At 49.5% G+C, this 13083-nt stretch overlaps 1 long non-coding RNA gene across 1 annotated transcript; it reads right to left on the reverse strand.

Annotated features, from left to right (window-relative positions):
- Positions 1 to 1379: 1379 nt before the first annotated feature.
- LOC108350535 (uncharacterized) lies at positions 1380 to 11684 on the reverse strand. Its single transcript, XR_005502816.2, has 3 exons — positions 10040 to 11684; positions 4877 to 5022; positions 1380 to 4604 (listed from the first exon to the last, which is right to left on the reverse strand). It is a non-coding gene; the product is annotated as an uncharacterized LOC108350535 (long non-coding RNA).
- Between the last annotated feature and the right edge of the window lie 1399 nt (positions 11685 to 13083).

Genomic DNA, 13083 nt, shown 5'->3' on the forward strand with positions numbered 1-13083 from the left:
GGTTATAAGTTCACAACCTGCTTTCTGCCACAGGTGGCCCCAGCCAGGGATGGCACGGGGTCTCTTTGAGCCTCATGTACTCCCACAGAAAAATGGGGGAGACTAATAACAGCCAGGGCTCAGGGGCTCACTGAGGAGGCTTGTGATTTGCATGGCATTGGGCTGAGAGGCAAGCTGAGGCCAACACTATGTCTCCCATTACCTAAGGCAGAGGCATCCCCCCAGCTGTTGGCATCTCTTGGCCCGGTTCTTTCAGGATACCATGTTCTGTATTAAAATGCCCATCGAAAGCCAAGGGCAAATTCCCATTATGTCTGGAACTGGGCACAAAGACACCCTCAGGTAAGTGTCCTCTTAAAACACAGCCTGCCGCAGAGAGAGCAGAAAGGGCACAAGTGCAGCCTAGTCACATATTCACGGCAGAATAGAAGGTGAACACCTGAGTGTCCAAGGATTCCACCCCCCTTCTCTCCCTCCCTCTCTCAGTGTGTGTGTGTGTGTGTGTGTGTGTGTGTGTGTGTGTGTGTGTATACCTGTGTGAGCCTGGGCATATTTGGAGGCTGGAGGTAAGCCTCAGATGTTTTCTCCAATTCCTCGCCATCATATATACATATGTATGTATGTATGTATGTATGTATGTATGTATGTATGTATGTATGTGTATATGTATGTATGTATGTATGTATGTATATATATATTATCGTTATTAACTTGAGTATTTCTTATTTACATTTCGATTGTTATTTCCCTTCCCAGTTTCCGGGCCAACATCCTCCCAATCCCTCCCCGTCCCCGTCTATATGGGCTTCTCCTCCCCATCCTCCCGAATCTTCTGCTAGCCATTTTGGCTAGCATGGCTACTCCATAAGCCTGTTGGCCACAGTCTTAGGTATTAAATACTTGGTCCCCGGTGGATGGCACTGTCTGAGGAGGCTTAGAGTATACCCAGCCTTGCTACAGGATGTTGCTAGGGTGGGCCTTAGGGTTTCAAAGCCATGCTCCATTCCAGGATCCCTCACTCAGCTTGTGGTTGTGGTTCAGAAGGGAGGTCTCAGCGTGCTGCTCCAGAGGACTTTTGCCGTTTCTGCTGCAGCTCCCCTCTGGTGATGATAGACTCTTATCCCTCTGGAACCAGAGGCCTAAACAAACCCTCCCTTCTATAAGTAGCCTTGGTCACGCTTAAAACTGCAGTACAGCAGCAACTCAAACAGCCTCTCTCCAATGCTCCCGATGCTGGAGTCACTTGTGTGCACACCCCCACCCCCCGCCCCCATGCCTTTCATAAGGTGCTGGGACTCCGAATTTATGCTTAAGCAGCAAAACCTTTACCTACTGAGCCGAGTCCCCAGCTCCTGTGTGTTTTAACATCTGTGTAGCACACTGTTGGGGTGCAGCCTGACCCAGCCTCCTCGCCGCCCCTCCCAGACACCATTTGGAATCAGGACTGAAGTGCCACAACCTTGTGTTTTCCCAAAGTTTTCTGCAAACAGCCAGTTCACAAACCGTCATTGCTGTCAGGTGTCCAGATGAAAATCATGCTCCAAGAACAAGTCTTCCAAAGTAGCTAGCTAGGAGTCTCAGTCAGGGTTTACTGCTATGAACAGACACCATGACCAAGACAAGCCTTATAAAAGGCAACATTTCATTGGGGCTGGCTTACAGGTTCAGAGGTTCAGTCCATTATCATCAAGGTGGGAACATTGCAGCGTCCGGGCAGGCATGGTGCAGGATAAGCTGAGAGTTCTACATCTTCATCTGAAGGCTGCTAGGAGAAGACTGACTTCCAGGCAGCTAGGATGAGGGTCTTAAAACCCACACTCACAGTGACACACCTACTCCAACAGGGCCACACCTTGTAATAGTGCCACTCCCTGGGCCGAGCATAGACAAACCATCACACTACGGGATTCTTTCTGTTTATACAGCAGGGTCCTGTGGAGCCCAGATTGGCCTCCAACTCATTATGAAGTCAAGGATGACTTTGAACTTCTGATCCTCCTGCCTCTACCTCTTAGCTGCTGGAATTGCAGGCAGGGGCCATCACCCTAGTTTGTGTGGTATTGGGGTTCAAACCAGGGCTTCACATGTTAGGTAACAATCTACCCACCAAGTTATGCCCTCCACCTGAGTTTTAAAACTTTATTGTTTTGTCACCACTGTCTTTATCATCGTCATCGTCATCCTCATCGTCGTCGTCATCATCATCAACATCATCATCATTGTCATCGATCACCAATCACCAACCACCAATCACCAATCATCAGCAGCAGCTCTATCATGGTCATCCTCATCATCATCGTCAACATCAGCGTGTGACGTGTAAGTACAGGCGTCTGTACTGTGATGTGGAGGTCAGAGCTGGTTCTCCTCTCCTCCACATGGATCCCGAGGGCCTGCACAGCAAGCCTGTTTACCTGATGAACTGTCCCTCCAGCCCTTGATTTTTCTCTCTTTAACTTGGGGCAAGGTGTGTAGAGGGAGGATGCAGGCGGATGAGTATCTTGGGAACTGCAGTTTTGGCTTTCAGAGACTGCCTGGAGCCACCTCTTGGCCTGGCCGCCCTTTCTTGCTGAGGGGGTCTCTTTGAAGCCACAGTTCTTAGTTCATATTTTCTAAGTCCAGATGACTTATTCAAACCAGCGGTAGACCCTGACCCCCCGGTGCGGATTTTAGCACGACTCATGTGAATCATACTTGCTTTGTGATTGGCCCCCGTGGACCCTCAGTTCTCCCATCTATACACTTGGATCAAGCATGGAGGAGATACCAGGGGACTAACACGTAGACTTTACCACAGGGGCAACGAGACCAGCGTAAGTCACTTGTTACCGTGGGGCGCTGTGTAGCTTTTCTGAACCTTGGCGTGTAAGCGTGAGACGAGATTGCATTAGGCTGCTGTGAGATCCAGGACCTTCCCACTAAGGCTGCTGCAGCGGGGAACTGACCGTTCCAGGGAAATTGCTTCATAGAAGGCTCTGACTCTGTGAAAGATGGCCACAGGAAAGGTTGTATTTAAGATGCACACGGCCACACTGTTCTAGTCTTTGCTGCCAAAAGCCACTTGCCTAAGGCTTAAAATGTGCAAAATACTGTGAAGTAAGTGCCTTGGCCCCTGTGGGCCAGATCCCTGGCCATGGTGACCCTGATCCCTGGTGGTCACCGCTGTACCCAGATGACCTACATTTCTCCAGCGGCAGCTGGGGCAGACATTCTGGGGTAATTAACAGCCGTGTACACGTGCATTCACAGACAGCCGGGTCAGCCCGGCAATGGCTGGCACAGTGGCTGTCTAGACAGGGTAGGAGCTCAGTGGCCTCCTGCCATGGAGGCGGCTGCTGGGAATGGCAGCCAAGATCATGGAGGTGGGGAGAGGGAGGGAAGCTGCCCCGAAATGGGCTGTGGCTGTCCTTCTTCCCAGGGTAGGTGGAGTGCAAAACAGTGGCTCTGGAGAGGAGAGTGTCCTCAGGGGGCAAGGGCACCCACACAGAACGGCTATTCCTTGTTCTGTATCGAAATGCTTTCCAAGGGACAATAAGAGCTCACAGGGCTGGTAGAGGCAGGGCCAGCAAGGCAATGTGATTGACAGTCACAGCACAGAGCCAGTCCGTTGGTGTGCAGTGTCTCTCATAAAATATCAAGTTTTAAAAGGAGAGGGATTCGGGGTGGCACGTTCTCAGGGGTGGCAGTGGGGTCTGTAAGGGTTGTGTGGGAGCACGCTGGGTGCTTAGGCTGTGTCCCCTGACCTGGTCACAGGAGGCTCACAGCTCACCTCCGCTCACAGACGCTCAGGGAACATCGCCAGACAGCGTGTGAGCGAATGCCAAGCTCACCAAGCCAAATCCTTGGACAGACAGGAGTCCTGACGTTGAGGTGTCAGGTCCCCCTTAGACCCTGTGTTACACACGCAGCCACTGTTTCCCAAAAGCTAATATCAGTAGGGTCACCCTCAGGACCTGAGTCTGCCGGTACCGTGATGTATTGAGGATGCTTCTTTAACCACTCAAAGCACACGGGAGGATGGGGGTGGGGAGCACAAAAACCAACAAAACAGAACAAAAAGCCCTGCCTCCCCCAACCTGAGATACAGCTGGGAGTGGAGTCAAAAGCCAAAAATGGAAGGTGACTCGATTGAAAAAAAAAAGTATTTAACGTTTTGAAATTGCTTCTGTGTCTCCTTAAATCTTCCGCTGAGTGAGGTGGGCAGCGAGCGCCAAGCATCAGCCAAGGCTGCCTTTGTTCTGATGCTTGGCTTACAGTGTGAAGAAGAAGCTGCTGTTCGTCCCTCCCGAAGGATTTGGGGCGGGGAAGGTGCGGCTGGCCAGGCTGTGAGTTTTTGGCCTCAGCAGTGGGAGTGTCCGAGCTGCGTGTGTGTGTGTGTGTGTGTGTGTGTGTGTGTGTGTGTGTGTGTGTGTGTGTCTTCTTAGGTCAGGAAGCAGCCCGGACGGACGCTGGGGCTCAACTGGCTCTCTCTTCCTCTGAGTCAGGCATCTGGGCACAGCTCTTCAGGCCACCAAGTGGCTTTGCTGAACCAGCTTGGGGTGCCTGGTTCTTCCTGTAAGCACCAGTCCTCTGATCTCTCTGGCAGAAGGAATTCACTCCCCGCTCTGTTTTGAAACATTAACAAAGTTCACGGTTGGAAGCATATGTAACTTCCTCTAAACTGTAAGAGGGCTCTGGCCACCCCACTCTCACCAACTCCAACCTTGGAACTAGGGACTTTGGGACCATCCCAGCCACTCAGATCCCCCCTAACCCCCTGAGACAGGGTTTCTTGTGTAGCTCTGACTGTCCTGGAACTTGCTCTGTAGACCAGGCTGATCTCCAACACAGATCTGCCTGCCTCTGTTTCCCAAACGCTGGGATTAAAGGTCCTTACCCGCCAGCCTGCTTCCGTTTCTTAAGTGGGTCAGAGCTCAGATTTGCCTGCTGCTTTTGGAGACGGGCGAGCATAAGAATTTCATGAGCCAACTACGTCTTCCTCGCTTCAACACCACAAGCAGCTCTGCTGAGGCGATGCCCCTGCTGCCTCCAAAGCACAGAAGAAACCGGGAGTCATTTTTGTGGCACTGTGGATCACGCCACACCAGCCCCTTGTGTGTCTACCCTCTGAAGCGGCAATAGCATCAGTAAGTTCTGGATGAACTGTGGCCAGAGCGGGGCTGTAACCCGTGCTGGAGGAGGAGGAAGAAGACGAGGAAGAAGAGAAAAGGAGAAGGGTGAAGGGGGAGGAGACACTCCTGCCTTACAAAGGTCCCACCCGGTCTGTGGACAATTTCGAAGCCAACCGGACCTCTCCTGAGATGGAGCTTCAAGGGAAGTTGTCACCTGAAATAGGCGGTTGGTTTCCTGAAGTCTCTTTCCCAAGGGGCCAGTCAGTATGTTCACCCCAGCACAAGGGGCCTGATCAACCCCTCAGCCTCTCCAAGCCTCTCAATGCCTATCCCCAGGAAGTCCCTAGTGGTAGCCCAGAGGGTAAGGAATATAAGAGGCTTCGGCAGGGGGTTGGGGGTGAGGGAAGATGGTGGTTTGGCTTCCCACCTGGAAAGGGTATCTTAGATGGGAGTTTGATATCATTAGGTGTGAGCCTGGTTGACATAGACAGAGCCCAGCTGTACCCTGGAGTCCCTGGCAGCACCACTGAGTCTCCCGACCCTTTATTTCCCGTCCATCTTTAAATCCACTCATAGACACAGAGAGTTAGCAATGGCGTTGAATGCTGAGGTTGCCTTGTGAGTAGCACAGATTACACCTACAGCTAAGCTCCCCAGAAGGGCTAAGGGGGAGGCCTTAGCTGAGGCTCTGTGTGTTTTCAAGACTGATGCAGGCTCTTGTGGGGCAAGCATAGGCAGGGACCCCTGGGCATCAGACAACCAACCCTCACGGTTCCCTCATGGTTGTCAGTGCCCCAGTTTCTGGGCATACCAATCACCTACTAAACGTGAACACACAGGAATGCAACCACACAGTCAGCTCCGCCCTGGGGATTCCGTGCCTTCAGCCTGGAGCCTCCAGGATGAAAGTCACAAAGAGTAGCCTGGAGCTAGAAGCTCCCCCCACCCAGACTCTGCTCTGAGTTCAGAGACTTCTCCTCTGCCCAGCAGGATTCCCCATCCTCTCCTCCTACAGCAGAGGGGCGGGGCTCACATGCACCACTAAAGCGTCTCCGTTTGTCTGTTCCTTCCTTCCTTGTTTATTTAATACGCAGTCTGTATCTTCGAGAATTTTATCTAAGGGCCCACAAGATGGCTCTATGGGTAAAGGTGCTTGCCACCAAGCCTTCATGGCCTGAGTTTGATTCCTAGGATCTTCATATTAGAAAGAAAGAATCAATCCTACAAGTTGTCCTCTGACCTCCACATATGCACTGAGGCATGTACACACATGCATGTGAACGAGTGCACACACATACACACCCACACGAACATACATGCACACACATGTACGTACACACATACACAACTCACATGCGCTCACACTCACAGATGTACTGAGGTAGGGAGAATGGAGGGAGGGCAGGGCAGATGACAGGAATAACTAACAGTGAAGTTGTTTGGAAAAGTCATTTAGAAATCTTTAGAAAAGCCATTTAGAAACTACTTCATAAACTTCATATATATATATATCAGTGCCCATGTGCATGTGCGTCCACATAAGAAAGTACAATTGAAGTCACCCTACACATGGCTAATGCCCCCCTACAGAAGATTTAAATTGCCAAATAGAAACCCAGTTCAAAGTGTGGGACCCCCTTTGTAGTTCTTGATCAGATGAGGAGTGGAGACCCTAGAACAATACAGGGTTTGTCCTTGCTCTTGGTTGCCAACCAGAACTTGATGGTAAGTCTTTGTTCTTAAAGACGAGACACACACACAGTCGTCACAGGATGCACAGAAGTCACCAACAGTCAACCTGTGAACCACAACAACAACCAGCATGGCTCAATTGCGGGTGAGTGTTATGGGGATAACCGACTGCCCTTTGGTTGGATCTAAGGCCCATTCCACAGGAGAGAACACATGGTAACAGTATAAATCTCTCACCGAGCCCTCCAAGAGACGACTCCACATCTTCCCGCTCACTTCCCTGGTCACTATATTCTGCTCACACACCCTGATCTCTGACATGCTAGTCAGCGTTTTCCAGAGGCCTCTCCTTCTGCCTGGCCAAGTCTCCAGATCTCTAATCCAGCTCAGCTCTCAATGTCTCTCACCTCAGGTCTTGCTTACCCAGCTCACCCTGAAGCCCTCATCCCTGGACTGGGGCCTGCCTGAGGAGAAACACTTGCGGAATGCGTCTCATATCAAATCTAGCAGGAAGCCTGACACAGTGGGCGCTCCACAGTTAAGGATGAGGGGAAGAGAGAGGGGAAAATGGTGGTGCTGAGGAGATGGGGCACGAGAAAGAAGCACTCGCTGCCATACTTTGTGCCCCTTTGGTGAGGAACCCTAGGTTCTGGGTCACACAGCAGGAGAGGGGCAGGCTAGCAGCTTCCTGGTCAAAAAGACATGGTTGGGTGCTCATAGGCCCTGGGACAAACCCATTACTATTATTCTGTTGAAAGGACAAAGTATCAAACTGTGGGATGGTGTCATCACTCAGGTGAAGGCAGGTACAAGATAGAATGAGGCCTATCATTGGACGAGAAGGAAGGATGGGCAGGAGAAGAGTTTTAGAAAGAGGAGGAGACTGGAGGAGGCAGGAGAAGCAGAGAGAGAACATGGAGGCCGATGTTAAGATTCCTCTCTGCACATTTACAGGTTGTCATGAATGTTCTTAAGGGATGGATGTGTACAGGGCTTTGTATGTCTAGGTGGGCAGTTATATCTTATCAACTGGATCAGAGATTCTTGTGTTGTGTGTCCTTTCATATGACGGTTTAAATTTAAGAGAGTGTGTGGTGGTAGTGACACTGGGCCGCCACAGAATTGGGATGTATATGTCTGGCATGGCAACCTGCCTTGGGAACTAGATGGGTAGAGAATTTGCTGCCAGGCTCAGAGAGAAGCCATTGGGAATGTGATATGGGATGGAGCAGAGTGGGCGAGAGGCTTTGCTGACTGAGATGAAGATGTCTACCAGACATCTTGGGGCACTACGGTGCCGGATCTAGTGGGGTAAAAGACAGCATTATTTTTAATAATTTTACTGCAACATCAAACTGCCTTCTAAACTCATGTCTATACATGCACAGATTAGCGCTGCTCTTAGACTTCACCCAAGAAGTTTCTTTGTGAGGTGGATGGTGGTTAATGCAGAAGTTCACAACTGGTCAAAGTGCAAAAGAGAAGGCATCTGTGGGGTGCTCAGGCACACACAGTACACATGTGACACGGGGTGCTCAGGCACACACAGTACACATGTGTCATGAGATGCTCAGACACACACAGGACACATGGGTCATGGGGTACTCAGGCACACACAGTACACATGCGTCATGGGGTGCTCACACAGAGAGGATACATGCATTGTGGGGTGCTCAGGCACACACAGGACACATGGGTCATGGGGTGCTCAGGTTCACATAGGATACATGCATTGTGAGGTGCTCAAACACAGAGGATACATGCAACATAGGGTGCTCACACAGACAGGATACATGAATCATGGAGTGCTTACACACACCAGACACATGCATTGTGGGGTGCTTAGTCATACAGGACACATACATTACACGCATCCTCCAAAGGTCCAGGGACCATTGAGGAAGGGGAGATAGAAAGACTGTAAGAACCAGAGGTCAGTGGAGAAAGACTTCTGGACTTGACAGGACCTCACAGCCACTGCCTGCATGAGACTTAACAAGAGGAACCAGGAGGAGGAAGGGTCTTACAAGCTCCACCCCTAGTTGAGGAGCTGTTGACGGTTGGTGGTGTATGTGCGTGAGTGTGTGTGCGTGTGCATGTGTGTGCGTGTGGAAAGTCAGTTTTCTTTAAGGGTGTGGCTCCTGGAAGGTGGGTCATGCCCCAGTGGATGGCCCCAGGCCCGTGTGCAGCACAAATTAGACTCAGTGGATCATCAGGAAAAGGGACACAAAGCTGGAGCTCTGGAAGCGGGGGGATCTGGGAAAAGTCAGGGAACAAGTGGACGAATGTGACTGAAATATACTGTATGGACATCTCAAAGAATTAATAAAAATACAACCTAAAGAAAAAAATTACACAAAAGCTTTTCGCTACTGAGGCCCCTTCCTCATACACTCCATGAAAATGTCCCCTGTCCCACTTAGACATGGCTGCTGTCCTAGCCAAGGCCATCTCCACTCATGGGTCACATCCTTTGTTCTGAAAACCAGGCTCTCACCTATCCCGAGTGTGCTGCTGGGTGTGCTTGTTAGGGATACATGCAGGAGGATGAGGGAGCGATCTCATTCCTACTGAGCTTACGGGGATCACGACAGAAGTACAAATCCCCCATCGAGAATTTGTAATATACACACACATACATACATACACATACATTACACATATATACACATTATAACACATTACACATACATTACATATACATATACACATACACATAAACATACACATACATTATATATGCACACATACACACACATATACAGTAATACACACCACACATACATACACATACACACATACCTATACCTATACCTATACATGTACATGCATATATACATATATGCATGCATACATACACACATACATACATACATACATACATACATACATACATACATACATACATCTCAGTGGTTAAGAATGCTTGCTGCTTTTGCAGAAGACAGGGTTCTGTTCCCAGCAGTTACACTGGGCAGCTCATGTCTACCTATAGCTCCAAGTCCAGGCAATTTGATGCCCTCTTCTGGTCACTTCAGGCACCCACACCGATATGCATATACCCAATGTGTGCACAAGTACACGTGCACACACACACACACACACACACACACACTTTTAAAAATAATATATTACCAGCCTTATTCATAACAGCCAGAAACTGGAAACAACCCAGATGTTCCTCAACCAAAGAATGGATAAAGAAATTGCGATACATGTACACAATGGAGTATTACCAAGCTGTTAAAAGCAATGACATCGTGGAATCTGCAGACGAATGGATGGAAATAGACAAGATCATCCTGAGTGAGGTAACTCAGATCCTGAAAAACAAACATGGTATGAACTCATAAGCGGATATTAGTCATGAGGTTCAGTGTGACCATGCAACAAACCACAGACCCAAAGAAACTAAGCAACAAAGAGGGCTTACGGGAGAACACACGGATCTCACCGAGAGGGGGAAGCAGAATAGGCACATGAGTGGACAGGGAGGGGGAGGGGGACTGGACAGGGGTGGGGACGGGAAGAGGAGGGATCAGGTGGGACAGAGAGAGTACTGAGAGAGACTACTGGAATCAAGGGCTGGAGGACATCTCTGGGATGAGCTAGAAACCCAGGGCAGTGGAAACTCCCAGGAACCTGTGAGCGGTGACCATAGCTAAGGCTTCTAAGAGTGCTGGATATGGATCCTGAATCAGCCGTTTCCTATAACCAGGAAAGACTTCCAGCGGACGGGTCGAAACACGAACCCAACACAAAGCTTCCCACCTACAATTTGTCCTGCCCACAAGATGTACTGGAGCAGAAATTGAGGAGGAAGTGGCCGGTCATGGTTGGTCCAGTTTAAGACCCATGCCCTGAGAGGGAGCCCAACTCTGACCCTGCTTACGAGAATGATGCCGTGATATACCTGCTGACAGGAGCCTGGCTAGGGTCATTATCAGAGAGGCTTCATCGGCAGCTGACGGAAATGGATGCAGAGACCCACGGCCAAACATTAGGCAGGGCTTAGGGACTCCTGGAGGAAGGATGGTAGGAGCCAGGGGGGTCAAGGACACCATAGGAAGCCCCACAGAATCATAAGGACTCACGGAGACTGAACTGTCAACCAGGGAGCATGCACAGAGACAGCGAGGCTCTCTGCACATATGTAACAGCTGTGTAGCTTGGTCTTCATGTGGGACTCCTAGCAGTGGGAGCAGGGGCTGTCTCTGTCTCTGTCGCCTGCCTTTGGATCCCTTTCCCCTAAGTGGGCCTCCTTGTGTAGGCTAAACAGGAGAGGAGGTGCCTCATCTTAGAGCAACTTGGTATGCGAGGGGCTACGCCCCTGGGAGGCCTGAGGAGAGAGAGGGAGGAGGAGGGAGTGGCGGGGGGAGGGAAGTCTGGGGAGAAGGACTGGAGGAGAGGAGGGAGGGGAAATAATAAATTAATTAATTAATGGATATTTGCCTATAATACATATGACTTCATGTGTATGCATGTGTGTGTATACACGTGGTCCCTTGATGAGCAGCAACGCCGTGGTAAATCTGTAATGGTTATTAACATTGTGGTACATTTCCAGCCAGTGACTTTTTTCCTTAAAAAGAAAAAGCAGTGAAGCAGGGGTTTAAGGAAGTTATCATCACCATTGAATAGTGCATTTGAACTTCTATGAGATACTTTCCACACGATACAATGTCCGTGACTGAGTAACTTTCCGGCTGGACACTGCGTCAGGATACATTTACCAAACTTTCTTTGCCAGATGCTCGCGTAAGATTCAGGTATTCTGAACATTTCTTTAAGTACCTTACAATCAAAATGTTGCAAGCCACTCTTTGCAACATGTTCACAATTAATCTCCAAGGATGAATCTTGAAAAAGTCATCTGTCTCTGTCCAGTGTTTATAGTCTCTCTCTCTCTCTCTCTCTCTCTCTCTCTCTCTCTCTCTCTCGTCTCTGTCTCTTGCTTTATTTTATGTATAAAGCTGGGCTTTTTGTAGACATCTTACTGAAGATTAATGTAATTATCAAACCCACACAGAAATCATAAACACTCGCTTAGTGGAAGGCTGCATATGAACATGTCTGTGGAATTCACATGTACATGCAGGCTTGTGAGGATGTCACCTCATCAGCTCACTTGTTCCCATCTAGGCACCCCTGCACCCCACCTAATGATGCCCGCCATCATGAAGTCTGAGACTGCAGTGATGCTTCCTGCCTTTGAAATTCACATGGATGGAGCCCTGCAGTGTGTGTGTGTGTGTGTGTGTGCACATGTGTGTGTGCGTGTATGTGAGCATGTGTATGTGTGTGTGCGCGAGCACATAGGGTACGTTGATATTCATGTATGTATATATGTGCATGTAAATGTTTGTATGGTATGTCTATATATGTATACATGTGTGTACATATGTATATGTGCATGCATGTGTGTATGTGCAGCTTTAATTTTTTCGAATCCTATTTCTAATGATGGTTCTTAAATGCTTTAACCTCCCTTGTGTCTCACCACCCACCAGAGGTAATGGAAAATAAAGGATACGGGGGTGGGTGGGGAAGTGGACCTGTTCAGAGAGGTTCTTTGGAGCAACTCCCGTCTGCGCTGTCTGGAAATGAGCAGTTCAGTTCACAGGCCAGCAGCAGCAGCTTGATCCACTCGTAAACACTTCATGGATACACCAGCAGTCCGGTTCCTTAGAGTCAGAATAACAGACGGGAATCAGCAGTGGTGGCATGACTTAGCAGAGACAGCCAGGCCTCAGCCTTAGCATGAGTCAGCAGGAGGGACCTGGAGGGGACGCCAGGAGAAGTTCTAGGCTGAGCCTCTCAGCAACGGAAGATCAGCAAAGACTCAAGACCAACTAGCAATTTGCTATGCAAGCAAACCAGCTCCTCTCTCGGTCCACTGAGTCCTATTTATACCCTTCAGACATCGTGTGTCCTTCACGGGTCTGCCTCAGCACATGCGGCTGTCTCAGTTGATACCACTCTGACAATCAACCCGAGTCCCAGGAGTCAGCAAGAAGCTATGGCGCTCCACCTGAAGTGTCTTTAGGTGCATGGAGTTCTGACAAATGCAGCTCAGCAATGCAATGTAAGGAGGACCAATACATGCGTGTTGTTAGCTAAGAATCCTTCATCATGTGTCCTTTCACGTGCTTGCTTTAGCAGAACATCCTCTCTTTTGTGTCTGCTTCAGCTAAATGTTCCTTCATGTACTTGCCCCAGCAAAGCACCATCCTATATATCTGACTTTTCAAAGAACCCTTAGGCTTCCACATCCCATATG

The sequence above is a fragment of the Rattus norvegicus genome, chromosome 3 (assembly GCF_036323735.1).
Source record: "Rattus norvegicus strain BN/NHsdMcwi chromosome 3, GRCr8, whole genome shotgun sequence".
NCBI classification, from domain to species: Eukaryota; Metazoa; Chordata; class Mammalia; order Rodentia; family Muridae; genus Rattus; species Rattus norvegicus.